This window comes from Microtus ochrogaster, chromosome 19 (genome assembly GCF_000317375.1).
Source record: "Microtus ochrogaster isolate Prairie Vole_2 chromosome 19, MicOch1.0, whole genome shotgun sequence".
NCBI lineage: Eukaryota > Metazoa > Chordata > Mammalia > Rodentia > Cricetidae > Microtus > Microtus ochrogaster.
This window is the reverse complement of record NC_022021.1, coordinates 22,594,962-22,606,713: the sequence shown is the minus strand read 5'-3', so window position 1 is coordinate 22,606,713 and position 11,752 is coordinate 22,594,962. Positions and strand designations below refer to the sequence as shown.

The window sequence follows — 11,752 nt, the reverse complement described above, 5'->3', positions numbered from 1 at the left end:
TTTTTGTGTAAGCAGAAACATTCTTTTTGTGATTCCCTTAACAAACAGTTCTCAAGATAGTTGGGATGTGGGGCTCTCTGCAAACATCCTTAGGACAATGGTCCCTGCTATCATCTTTAGGGCAATGGTCCCTGACACCAACGTATTGATGGGATAGGAGAGCCCTGAGCTCAGTTGGGGTTGGGTTTTTATAGTAGGATTTCTAAGGTTCAGGACCCCTGACTGGCTGACATTCGTCTAGGGGTGTCCTAATGAAATGCGTGGGTGCGTGCTGGCAGGTGATCCTATCTACAATAGTCGGAATGTTAGGAATTTCCTCCTTGGTGAAAAGGGGATGGGTGTGTGCAGCACTAAGGGTGGAGCATGTCTCAGCTTGTGGTCTTTCTTAGAACCAGGTATTGCATTAGGGTAAACTAAGATTCAGACTTACCTTCCTGTTGATCTACAGAACCTGTCTTGGCAGGTGTGTACCAAGCTGCCCTGAGTCCTACATGTATGTGTGTATGTATATGTGTATATGTGTGTATGTATGTATATGTATGTTTATACCTGTGAATGTATGTAGTTGTGTGTATGTGTGTATATGTAAGTATTTGTGTGTATATGTGTGTATGTACTTTTGTGTGTGTGTGTGTGTGTGTGTGTGTGTGTAACTGCCAAGACTGTTCAATGTGCTTGTGTATATTATTTCAGGACTGATCTCTCAGTATTATATAACCAGTTAGGGAGCTCACCTCTGGAACAGACTAATTTTTACCTTTTCAGCAGTCCTTAGTGTTAAAAAGCAGTGGGTGAGGTTACCCAAGGGGCAGTGATTCCCTGAGGACCAGTGGTGGGCCATGATGGGCAGTCAGTCCCACCACCCGTGTCCCAAGTGGGTCCCAGGCAGGTGGGAGTTCTCAGAAAGTGAGAGACAGAAACACCATGCAGAGAGAGTTTGAGTATAGAGTTTATTTAGTGGGTTAGGGAAGGGGAAAGGGAAGAGAGGAAAGGAGAGAGAGAGAGAGAGAGAGAGAGAGAGAGAGAGAGAGAGAGAGAGAGAGAGAGCCAGCAGAATCCACATGCCCTGGTAGAATGGGAAGTGGGCAGGGCTTGACTCTTAAAGGGACTGGACAGACCATAACACTGTTTCCTGTAGTTCTTTATCTAAGTGTGGTGCCCCATGAGATTTTCCCCATCTCCATTATCATATCTATTGGTGTTGTCCTTATTCGGGTCTTATTTATTTAGACAGCCATATTGGTGTAATATCATGGGTGTAGCTTCTGTGTCATTTCTAGGAGACACAATCTCACCTCAGATGTCCTGGTCCTCTGACTCTTATAGTCCCTCTGGTTCCCTTTCCACAATGTTCTCTGAGCCTTAGGTGTACGGATTGTGTTGTAGATGGATTGAGTAGGGATGGGTATGATCAGCTGTTCTCTACCTTTTCCAGTGATGGACGACAGTAGGCCACACACACACACACACACACGCACACACACACACATACAAGGAACAGTATTTAGGAAACAGGAATTATGCTGAATTAGTAAAGTGGAGGTAATAAGGAGAAAACTTACTCTCAAAGCCTCTGAGTGTGACAGCAAATACTGTGAGTCAAATTGTCTTCCATGGTCAAGGTGCCTCTGAGGCAAAACTTGAGGGTGTTGTATGAGTCTTTTCCAGACACAGCATAAGTAAGGAACCAGTCTCTACCAGTGACCCTCAGATAGCCATGTGTGCCTAAGCATGTGGGTGAAGAGGCTCCTCTGCCACCTCCTGTGCTTGGCCATCACCATCTCTTAGGCTCATTCTCCTTTGGTACCAAATCAACCAACTCACATTTGTCTTTTGATTTTTCTCTGAAAGTTTTCCAGAAGTTCCTCATTGTCAAGATCTCTGCCAACAGTCTTAAAACCTTCCAGGCTTCCTTTCTGGCCTCCTCTCGTTGGTTCTCCCCTTGCAGGTCTATGTTGTAGTGGATATCATACCCTGTGTCTCTGTCCCTGTCTTCAGCTCAGGTCTGACGAAGGCCACTGGCTACCTTTTTCTCTGGTAGGACTCCAATTAAGGTGTCATTCTGCACATAATGTACTTTCTTTTGTATGTGTGTCAGAGTCATTGTTATCCCAATGATTTTAGTTGAAAACAAATACCTGCATCTCATAGACATTTTGAAAAGACATTTCTAAAATGGAAATTTCTAATTGAGGAAAGTCAAAGATTCAGCATTGGAAAAAGGTATCTGATGTGTTGTCTCAAATCACTCCAGCTAGGGCCTAGCAGATGATAAGATGACCCTGCCTGCTCACACCTTTACACAGCTTCAACTTCCTGTTCCCCAGGCAGTATAGCCCAGGGCGGGGTGCAGAGCACAGGACTGCTTGCTGTTATTGCTCATCTCTATCCTGCCACAATAACAACATTTCTCTGGGGCATCAGTGGGCTGAATGACGGTGCCTGTCACACAAGGTTTTATTTGTTTGGTTAATGATTATATAAGCTAAAATGCATCCTATTATCTTGAAAAAAAAGGCATAAGGTCCATCCAACTATCATCACTTTGACTCACTAGTTAGTATCATCACTGGGTTTCAAATGGCACAGGGCATTTCTTTTCTTATTGTTATAAAGCAATCTTGTTTTTAACCTGATCCTCATGTGTGGTCTGGATAGTTCATAATGTATCCTGGAACAGAACACACCCCAGACAGGTGTTGCCTAATAAAAGCTCTTCAGTGAGTTTGATAATAAAGCGGTTGGATAGCCACCAGGAAAAATTCTTTTTTCTTAGTCAAATTGGTCTTTCTGTGTATTTGATCTGTATGTTGGGTTTGTCTCATGCTTCTCTATGGGATGATAGTTGGTTCTCCAGAAAGGAGGACACTTCAGTGAGAGGGGAATCTTTGGAAAATGATAAAGTACTATGTAAATACATTAATACTAAGTCACAATGGACTCACAAATTGGTGTTTCTTCAGATGAAAATAAGGCTGCTGGAGCTAGATTCACCGTGCAGGAGCCTCTGGCACAGTGCAGGAGCTATTTGCCTCTGGTTTGTTGACCACTATTGTTGTCTGACTGTATTTCCTTAGATATTGTTCAGTAATTTCCAATAGTATGTCCAGATTAATGGAGCATAGTTTTCTTGGTTACTCACATTTCGTAGGAATGGAGTACAGTTTGGAGAAGCCAGGTGAAGTGTGATGAACTTTGTCTCAGGATAGGACTTGGTTTTGAATTTTCTCACCTTCCTGCAGTAGCTTTACTGACAAATCTCTTCCATCAATACCAACCACTCCCTCAAGGCTGCTTCTGTTGCTGGGGAAGCCAGGGACAAGCACATTGGAACTTTACAGTGTCCTACACAAATGCTCTCTATCATCGGCAGTTACTGTGTTCTTTAGTTAAAACCACCAGACAAGCCTGCAGATGCAAATATGGGAGCTAATATAAAAACCTAACTCATTTGATGGCAGGTGGATTTAAATGACTTCGTAAGGCATATAAAGTGTTTGTGAACTTCTGGTAATTTTAATTAAAATCAAAGCTTACTTCTTTCATCCTAAATGTGTGTATGTTTATTGTACTTTATTACTCCATCAAAGAGATTTGCAAAGGTATAAAAATGAATGAATTACTACTAGACAACATTATTCAAGAAAGAAATGAAAACAAATTTGTTTTTAAAAAGAGGATAATTTAGTTGTGTGATGAGCACATAATTTAACTCAGCTTCCTGGCCTCCAGGCAAAAAACAAAAAGAGGCGAACTCATATGTTCTTGGAATCGGAAAGGAAAAAGGAAAATTTGAATATTTTGCTGTGTTATGGAAATGTTTACATACTTATTCACCTTGGTGTCTTCCATGGCACTAAGTTTGCATTTGAATCACTTTGCTTAAATTAATTAAATAAGCATTTGCCTTCCTTGAGTATTCTTTCTTTATACCAAATTTTGGGTAGCAGCAGAAACTGAAGTAATTTTTCCACAGAGAAAAATATTGAAAGCTATTGGTCCATCTAAGCCACAAAATTGAATGAGCATTTGGAATTCTGAATTGTTCTCAGAAGTTTTGGGGTTATGACTGGAAAATAATTTAGCTTTAATTTAAAAATGTTTCTAGGGAATGCACACGTGTCCGTTTGATAGTGATTCCCACGGCACAAACTTCTTTACAGTCTTACCCTAGGAAAGGGGTTTGTGTTTGTTTTTAATGTAAAAACAGAGGGAGACAAATGGATTACCCAGTGATAGTAATATTCTTTACCTAGGGACTTTTACTCTGGAGCCCTTGAGAAAGGATGGCAAAGGAAAGGTTTTTGAGCCAACCAATATGCTTATTTTTACCATTTCAGAAATGTTTAGAAATCTGAAGCACGGGATTATAATTTCTATCCACCCCCCCTCCCCACTCACCCATGCTCCAGGAAGACTGGGAGAACCAGGAAAAGGGGAAAGGAAGACCAAGAAGACCATGTGTTCATTCTCTGTGTGTGTTGCGGGACAGTTTAAATACCCTGTGGGCGTGGTCACTGTTTGGTGAGCTTTCTCAAGGGTGGAATCTGGACTGAGGCCACTCCTAGGGGAGGGGTCTTGGGGTGGAAAGTTCCACCCAAACATTTTAGACTCTTCCAATGTAGGGATGTCAGCCACTGGGGTGAAGCCTCCAACCAAGCATCCTCACATGATAGGGAGGGGCGGCGTGGGTATCGCAGTGGTAGAAAATAAAACCAAACAGCAGGTCTTGGTCCGTGGGGCGAAATGAAGACATTGGCCAATAGTTCTTTAGCTTTGTAGCATCACTGTAGACACTGTGTGTTCCCATAGTGTTGCTGAAACTTCCATTCTGAACCTCATGGGTGTTTTGAAGTTTTAAGTTTCAATATAAATACAGATATTTTTAGTGTCAGCCATACATAATTATTTGAGTAGAATTCTCTGTTTTATTATATAGATTTATTTGTGCTTTAATAGAATAAAACGAGAGAAATAGTATTTAGATTAATTTATATTTGTTTTTATTTGTCATATAATTTGATTTTCAGTATCAAATAACTTATAAGAACGTTATAAGAGTACATGTGCTGGCATGGAGGTATTTAGCTGTATTAGGTGTGTGTTTATGTGTGATTGCATGGACTTGTGTGCACAGGTGTTTGTAGGTTCCTGCCATGATCACAGTGCATAGAACTAAAAATTCAGATTGATTTTAACCCACCGGAACACCAAAGGCTTTATTTCCTTAGAGCTATCTTATATAATTTATTAAATTGTGTTGTTAAAACAAAAGCTAATTTTTAAGCTTTACCAAATATCTGCATGATAAATGTGTCAAGTCTTTTCCCAAATACACATCAAGCTACATTTGTGTGCAGTTTTAGGTGTGTTCATTAATTTCTTCAGTCTTCCCGACAATCTTGTCAGAATATGGGGAAGGAAATATTTTTACCCAGCCTTTGCAGTAAGGAAACGGAAATGAGCTGGGAACAGCGGTGGACTTCCAGCTTATACAGCTCAGCTGTTTCCTGAGTTGCAGAATGGGAACAAACACTTAGTGTGTTTGCTGCTGTGTCTGTGTGGGGAGAAACTCAGAACTCAATAGTTCTGCAATGTAAATGTCTAATAAGAGCTTAGAGTTTTGTTGTTACTTTTTGATACATTACTTTTTTTGGTTTTGGTTTTGGTTTTTTTGAGATGGTCTCTCTGTAGCCTTGTTGGATGTCGATGTGCTTCATAGGCACCATAGCTGGATAGGATTTGCTTGTTTGCCTCCTTTGGAAGCTTGCATGGTACTGTCAGGTATCATGAAAACTAGTCCTGATGAAGGAGACATTTGGGTCAGTAACAGTCACTCTAGGTAACTGAAGTACATGGTGTCTTCAGCAATAGGGACTAACCTTCCAGCTCTGCAGGTATACAAGGGAAATAACAGTAGCCTGTAATGATTTGGGAGTCTGTCCGACAACCCTGACCAACAACTCAAATGAGAGCTTCTTCTCATGCCTGATGGTCTTTGGCTCTTGGAAGGAACATTGCCAGCCCAGATAGAAAATTTATTTAAACTGTCTATGCATATCTATACACTGGCTTACATGAGATACTAGCCAGCTGTTAAGAAAAATACAATCATTAAGTTTGCAGGTAAATGGATGAAACTAGAAGAGAGCTAATTAAGGGAGGTAACCTAGACCCAGAAAGACAAACATTCCATGTTGTCATGTGTCTGAAGCATCCATCTACAAATCACCAGCTGGGAGTACACATCCTGGAGTAACTGCGGAAACAAGGAAAATAAAAAGGAGGCACTCCTGGGGTATCAGGCAGGGGTAGAGAAAAATAAAAGAAGAGCGGGGTAGACGTGATTTGATGGAAGAAATGGAAAAAGCAGGATGGGCTTTAACTAGGAAGAGGGAGGAAGAGCAATATAGAATAAGAAAGTAAGGCACGATAAGAATGTCTAAAACGTTAGAAGAAATCATACCATTAATTATCTACTTAAAAATACCTTTAATACTCTGTAGGTCTTTAGGAAAAGATATGACAGAAATGTCCAGATATTCTTGAAATATAAAAAATGGCTCTAGCTGTCTGACTACTGGGTTAACAGTATTAGGCTAAGAAATTACTTCTTTTAAAATTTGAAGTCTTTTTTTAATATTTCTTTTAAATGTTCATGTTATTTTAATTTACTCTTGGGTTAGGATGTTTACTTCTGATTTTGAAATTTTGTGAAAGAATGTTCTGAGTTTTCCTGATGGAGCTGTTAATTGTTTTCCTACCATTCATCTTTTTAGCTATTTTATGAAAGATTGCCTTGGTTTCACCTTTCAGTTCTATAACTTACTTGATTTTAATTTTGGTCTCTCTTTAATTTCCTACTATACTTCTTGTGCTCTGATTGTTCCCTTTTTTAGCATCTTGCCTTTTTAAATCTCTTTGAAAAGGTGTTATTTTAAAAGCACAGTGTCTGTTATCAACGTATTTAATATTCATCTTTTGATTATTGTCAGTTTCTGTCATGTTGTTAGCTATCCCAAATGCTTGATGGTCCCTGAATATGTATTTATGTTTAAGCACGAAATGCCTGATGATCCTTGTATGTGTGTATTCATGTTTAAGCACTAAATGCCTGATGATCTTTGTATGTGTATTCATTGTAGGGAGGTCACTTGCTTGTCCCAGCCACTCAGCCACAAAATAACCACTCAGGAAACCATACTATTTGCAATACTGTTTGGCCAATAGCTTAAGCCTATTTCTGGCTAAACTCATACCCTAAACTAACCCATCCCTATTATCTTCATATCACCACATGGCTGTGACTTACCAGGTAAAATTCTCAGCATCTGTCTCCGGCGGCTCCATGGCGTCTTTCTCTCTCTCTCTCTGCCTTCCTTCTTCCAGCATTCAGTCCAGTTTTCCCCACCTACCTAAGTTCTGCCCTATCAACAGGCCAAGGCAGTTTCTTGATTCATTAACCAATAAAAGCAACACATAAACAGAAGAACCTCCCACACCATTTTTTTGTTTAAATAATAAAGGAAGGTTTTAACTTTAACATAGTAAAATTACATATAACAAAACAGGTGTCACCAGGTGGTAATGGTTCATGCCTTAATCCCAGCACTTGGGAGGCAGAGGAAGGTGGATCTCTGTGAATTCAAGGCCAGCCTGGTCTAAAAGATCTAGTTCCAGGACAGGCACCAAAGCTACAGAGAAACCCTGTCTTGAAAAAAACAAAAACAAAAAACAAAACAAAACAAAAACAAAAAACAGGTATTAAGCAAGAATTATAGTTACAATATTTGTATCTACTTTCTTTAACTCCATCAAAGACTCCAGAAGAATATAATATTACCTAAGTTAACAGGAAGTGCATTGTAAGCACCTTCTAAAACTTTAGAAATGACAGAACCGGCATTTTGTGTTTGAAATAGGGGGTACGCCATGTCCCGTGGGTCCAGCGCCGGTTTTGACCGCCACATTACTATTTTCTCTCCCGAGGGCCGACTCTACCAAGTAGAATATGCTTTTAAGGCTATTAACCAGGGTGGACTCACATCTGTGGCTGTCAGAGGAAAAGACTGTGCAGTAATTGTCACACAGAAGAAATTACTGGATTCCAGCACAGTGACCCACTTGTTCAAGATAACCGAGAACATCGGCTGTGTGATGACTGGGATGACAGCTGACAGCAGATCCCAGGTACAGAGGGCACACTATGAGGCAGCTAACTGGAAATACAAGTACGGCTATGAGATTCCTGTGGACATGCTGTGTAAAAGAATCGCTGATATTTCTCAGGTCTACACACAGAATGCGGAGATGAGGCCGCTCGGTTGTTGTATGATTTTAATTGGTATTGATGAAGAACAAGGCCCTCAGGTGTACAAGTGTGACCCGGCAGGCTACTACTGCAGCTTTAAAGCCACTGCAGCCGGCGTCAAACAGACAGAGTCCACCAGCTTCCTCGAAAAAAAAGTGAAGAAGAAATTTGATTGGACATTTGAACAAACAGTGGAAACTGCAATCACATGCCTGTCTACTGTTCTGTCGATTGACTTCAAGCCTTCAGAAATAGAAGTCGGAGTAGTTACAGTCGAAAATCCTAAATTCAGGATTCTCTCAGAAGCAGAGATCGATGCTCACCTTGTTGCTCTAGCAGAGAGAGACTGAACGTTGTCATAACTTTACCAAATCCATGATGCCACTTGCCTGTGTGTTTGGTGACAGCAAACCAACATCACAGAGGCCCCTGGGTTGAAGATGGAGCCTCTCCCACTCCTCCTGCCACTGAGCTGGTTAGGACTGTATAAATAAAACTGTGCTTTTGGAAAAAAAAAAAAAAAGAAATGACAGAACCATCTCACTACCTGGACAGTCACCCAAAGTTTTTCTGTATCATTGGGGCATCCATCTTCAGCCTACATGCCCATAGTATCCAGTAGACTTTTTCACAAAGAAGGAAATTTCAAAGAGAGTTCAGCCTATATTGGCAGTTTGTCAGTCACTTCTGTGTCCTGAAGAATGTCTTGCAGACTCTTTCATGAAGCAGGAACCCCAAAGGATCATCTCACCTTTAGGCAAGTTCAGCAGTCATTTCTCTGTGGCTCCTGCATGTCCAGTTTATCTAACAAACTCCATAAGGAGCCTCTTTGATACCCATCTCACTCTTGAAGTAGATTGGTGCTGCCAGGAGCAGATGTGTCTCACTGTCATGAAAAGTCCTAAATTTTTAAAACATCTAAATGTCACAATCTGAAGGTCTCTGAAAGATTTGAAGAATACCCAACTAACTGAAATATATCTCTATATATCTAGAAAGCCTAACTAATATGATTACAATCTTGACTATTATAAATGCCTATCTATTAACCTATATTTCTTATATACATTACATTTTTAAATGTACTATACCAACACAATACCTTAATCAAGGGCATAAATATGCATATACAGTATAACAAAATTTACCTTAAATTTATATCAATAAACCAAGATCTATAGCAAATCAAATTATTCATCTCTATAGCATATCCCCTTTAAATGTAAACAAACATTTATAAACAATATTTGGGAATATGGGCATAGTTCTGTCCATAATGCTTCTTGCTGTTTGGGGGTCTTCCATGATGTATCCTGTGTGCTAGGTTCATCTCTGTCAGTAGTTGGGTGAAGTAATTTTTTGAGGGTGTTCACAGCGACCTTTCAGGGGGTCATGCTCTATCAAACCATATTAGCCTGGAATGAATCCAAAGGTTCTCATCCTCTGTGGAGACAAAAGAACCTCTTTTCCAAAACAACATATCCATAGACTCAAACTTTGAAGTCAAGATTCCTTTATAAAATGAATGATGGTTTAGCTTAGCAGCCCGTACAATGAAATGTCTCTCTGTACTTAGCTCATTCGCAGTCAAAAAATTCAAAGAAAACACAATAATATACACAATCCAGACTCTCTGTAAATTTTCCATTTTTAGTGGATTAATTTTATTTGCTCCCTTTTTTTAATCTTTGACTATTGTTGTACTCTGTTTCTTTAAAGACTTTAACATTTCATTAAAGCATTAACTTTATTTTATGACTCTCTATACTCTTTTTCTTCTCTCAAGTCTATGTACATTTCTCTAACACTATGACTCACCTGGATTTGTCTTTATTGCATACCTGTAATTCTTTACTGTCCAGGAGTGCTTTTTAAAGTGCTAAGTGCTTCTTAAAACTTAATCTGTGCCATATATATGGTACTTCCTGCTTGCTCTGCCCAGTCCAGCATGGCAGAGCCACTTGTGCCTCTGAGCCAGTCACACTGCCCCACTTCTAGGCACACAATCAGTCCATGTTGCCCTTAAGCAAGCTGCATCAGTCTGCTCACAAACTACATTTAAATGCTCCGTAGCTGGACCCCCTGCCTGAAAGAGTCAGAGTTTGCACTGGCAGGGCAGCCATAAGAGCCAGCATTTCAAAATGGTGTGGCTTTTTTCCTTCTATGGCTGAGTCAGGAAAACCTCTCTTAAAGGAACCATGGCATGCCTACAGCTGAAAAAAATGTGGCTAAACTTTGTTTTCTTGTGTGTCTAGAATTCCTTTCCAAGCTCTCTCAGTTTTACATGGATTTAGTCCACCATGTTGGCATGGCAATTTGTTGTAGAGAGGTTATTTGTTCATTCCTCCTGCCTAGCTATGAAATAACCACTCAGAAAACCATATTATTTGCAATACTGTTTGGCCAATAGCTTAAGCCTATTTATAGCTAAACTCATATCCTAAACTAGCCCATCTCTATTATCTGTATATCACCACGTGGCTGTGGCTTACCAGGTAATATTCCTAGCATCTGTCTCTAGCAGCTCCTTGGTGTCTCTCTCTCTGCCTTCCTTCTCCAAGCATTCAGTCCAGTTTTCCCTGCCTAAGTTCTACCCTATCAACAGGCCAAGGCAGTTTCTTTATTCATTAACCAATAAAAGCAACACATAGACAGAAGGACCTCCTACACCATGTATTCATATTTAAGCACTAAATGCCTGATGATCATGCTTAAGTGCTGAAATTCTGATTAGACAGCTGTCTATATCTGTGAGTTTATAACATAATAAGCTGTTGTATAGTCAGGTACAGGACAGGAGACAAAAGAGAGGAAAAAGTGGAATTGAAACTACATGTAAATGTTTTGTTCCTTGTTTACCAAGATGAACAGTATAAGCTTACTTCTGTAGTTTCTGGGCACCGAGTTTATGTCCATGCCCAAGATTTTCGTAGTCACTCCTTTTGTCTTAGATGCAACTTGTCTTTATTCTGTTGTCTGTTATGTCTTCTGTGTTATTATTCACTTTACTTTAATGACTGAACATTTGTCTGTTGTCTCCACTTGCCATGACCGTTGATAATGTAATTCACTTCTTATTTCTGAATGTAAACATCAAGCAAAGACTCTAGCTAATTATTCTTGTACAGTTCAGAGAAATGCTGAGTTCTAATATCCTGAAGTTACTTATAGCTCCAAAATGAGTCACTTGATTTTATGTATTTCCAGGGAGTTGTTCCTCTCCTCCTCCTTTTCCTCTTCCTCTTTTTTTTTTTTTTGCCATAGAACAGATGGAAGACATTACACACATGAAGCACCATAGAGCAAATGGAAGAGGTGACACACCTGAAGCACCATAGAGCATATGGAAGAGGTGACACACATGAAGACCATAGAGCACAAGGAAGGGGTGACACACATGAAGTACACAGAGCACATGGAAGGGGTGACACACATGAAGAC

The 11,752-nt window shown here is 40.0% G+C and overlaps 1 protein-coding gene and 1 pseudogene across 3 annotated transcripts in view; both read left to right on the top strand.

The window, feature by feature from the left end:
• Mctp1 (multiple C2 and transmembrane domain containing 1) overlaps positions 1–11,752 on the top strand; it is a 585,759-nt gene that overhangs the window by 136,281 nt on the left and 437,726 nt on the right. The window lies entirely within an intron of this gene.
• LOC101998788 lies at positions 7,909–8,836 on the top strand (annotated as a pseudogene).